This window comes from Mandrillus leucophaeus, unplaced genomic scaffold, assembly GCF_000951045.1.
Source record: "Mandrillus leucophaeus isolate KB7577 unplaced genomic scaffold, Mleu.le_1.0 Scaffold32, whole genome shotgun sequence".
NCBI classification, from domain to species: domain Eukaryota; kingdom Metazoa; phylum Chordata; class Mammalia; order Primates; family Cercopithecidae; genus Mandrillus; species Mandrillus leucophaeus.
In genome coordinates, this window is record NW_012103365.1 from 3,297,356 (window position 1) to 3,298,743 (window position 1,388).

A 1,388-nucleotide genomic window follows, 5' to 3' on the forward strand; every position below is an offset into this window, starting at 1 on the left:
TCCCAGCTACTCCGGAGGCTGAGGCAGGAGAATCACTTAAACCCAGGAGGTGGAGGTTGCAATGAGATGAGATCACGTCACTGCACTCCAGCCTGGGCGACAGTGTGAGACTTCTCAAAAAAAATTAATAAAAAATAAAAAAACACATAACAACAAAAAAGAATCACCTGTAATTTAACGTAAATTTCAGCAATTTTACTAAATTACTAATTTTAACCTAAAACTCACCAATTTTGGACAAAATCAGACACATAACCAAAAACATTTTGGACAGAATATAATTTCACGGTAAATGGTATAATCTCGCCCAAAGATAAAAACATGTATGAACATCTATGAGGTAAAGAAAAGGTAATCCCAGCACTTTGGGAGGCCACGGCAGGTGGATCACCTGAAGTCAGGAGTTCGAGACCATCCTGGCCAACATGGTGAAACCCCGTCTCTACTAAAAATAGAAAAGTTAGCCAGGCGTGGTGGCACATGCCTGTAATCCCAGTTACTCAGGAGGCTGGAGTAAAAGAATCGCTTGAACCTGGGAGGCGGAGGTTGCAGTGAGCCAAGATCGTGCCACTGCACTCTAGCCTGGGCAACAAGAGTGAAATTCCGTCTCAAAAAAAGAGTTGTTGACAAAACTAAAATTGAGCTAAAGATTAACAAACTATTCTCATTTTGACAGAACAAAATACAAAAGAACAGGATTTAAATAACAGAATTAATAAATGTTAGATAATAGACACATAGCAAGAAGCATAGGCCTGGTGCCATGGCTCATGCCTGTAATCCCAACACTTTGAGAGGCCAAGGCAGGAGGATCACTTGAGGACAGGAGTCTGAGACCAACCTGGGCAACATAGGGAGACCCTTGTCTTTACAAAAACTTTAAAAAATTAGCCAGGCACAGTGGTGAGTGCCTGTGGTCCCAGCTACTCGGGAGGCTGAGGTGGGAGGATCACTTGAGCCTGGGAAATGGAGGCTGCAGTGAGCCATGCACTACCACTGCACTCTAGCCTGGGTGACAGAACAAGAACTTGGAAAAAAAAAAAAAAAAAAAAAAGAAAGAAAGAAAGAAAGGAAAGGAAGAAAAAGAAAAGAAAGGAAAAGAAAAGGAAAGAAAAATGAGGCCGGGTGCAGTGGCTTAGGCCTATCATCCCCGCACTTTGGGAGGCCAAGGCAGGTGGATCACCTGAGGTCAGAAGTTCAAAACCAGCCTGGCCAACATGGCGAAACCCCATCTCTACTGAAAATACAAAAATAAAAAAAAAATTAGCCGGGCATGGTGGTGCGTGCCTGTAATCCCAGCTACTCCGGAGGCTGAGGCAGGAGAATCACTTAAACCCAGGAGGTGGAGGTTGCAATGAGATGAGATCACGTCACTGCACTCCAGCCTG